Below are 1,237 nucleotides of genomic sequence, written 5' to 3'. Positions count from 1 at the left end.
TCTTGAAGCAGTTTTCACCATATGAATTGGGGTAGGTGTTCTCTACTCAGTTTTGGTTATATTCCATGAATCTATCTTCGATTTTAGCTTTTGGTTGATGAATTTTAAAGAGGAAATTGGGGGTTTTGGCCTAAAGTTTCATAATATGAATTGCTGAGTTTTGAACATCGAATTGGGGTCGGATTTGAGTGAAACTAGTATGGTTGGACTCATAACTGAATGGGTTGTTGGATTTTGTAAATTTTGTCGGGTTTCGAGGTGCGGGCTCGGATTGGGCTTTTGGTCGATTTTGGGCTTTTGATTCAAGATTTGATCTTTTTCGATTGGGATTGGTTCCTTTAGCATTGTTTGATGTATTTGAGTTGTTTTTGGTTAGTTTCGAGCCGTTCGGAGGTCAGAATGCACGGGATGGCATTTTGGAGCATCGTTTGGCTTGCTCGGCATTGGTATTGGCTTGTTCGAGATAAGTAACTCTTCTATTCTTAGTACTGAGGGTATGAAACCCCGAAATACGTGTTATATGATTGGTATTGAGGTGACGCACATGCTAGGTGACGGGCGTGTGGGCGTGCACCCTGTGAATTGTGACTCCGTTGTTTTCATGGCACTGTATATTGGCCCTCTTTTGTTGATATCCGTGTTTTCACCATGTAATAAAGTAATTGAGCTGTCAATCATGCTAGATATCATGTTTAGGCTTTATGCCGATACTGTTGGGACCCATAGTGGTCGTTTCTAGCTGTCATCTCACTGATTTCATTGATATTTCGTACTCAGTCATATTCATGCATTCATATCATATCTCAGCCTCAGTTGTTATTTATTGATACATCATATCATTGTTGTCGGGCTAGTTTTATGACATTGTGAGCCCGTGAGTGAGACTGGAGAGATTGATGACTGAGTGAGGTCGAGAGCCTGATTATGAGTGATAGTTGGGCTACATGTCGTAGCAGTTATACTGATTTGATTTATGACTGGATCTGGCTTATGATAGCGCTTGGACTGTAGGGGCCCCTCCGGAGTCTGCACACCCCCAGTGAACGCGGTTGATTATATTGAGGGATGGATCTTCCCTGGACATGGATCTTGTCCGAAGCATTATATACCTGGAGATGGATCTTCTCCATGGGGCCGGATTGGCCTTCCTCAGTACTGAGTGACTGATGGTCAATGATGTATATATTCCGGGATGGATCTTTCCTGGGCCGTATGGGCCATATACAGTACCGAATGG

Source organism: Nicotiana tabacum, chromosome 15 (assembly GCF_000715075.1).
Source record: "Nicotiana tabacum cultivar K326 chromosome 15, ASM71507v2, whole genome shotgun sequence".
Classification (NCBI taxonomy): Eukaryota; Viridiplantae; Streptophyta; class Magnoliopsida; order Solanales; family Solanaceae; genus Nicotiana; species Nicotiana tabacum.
This window is presented reverse-complemented; position numbering follows the sequence as displayed.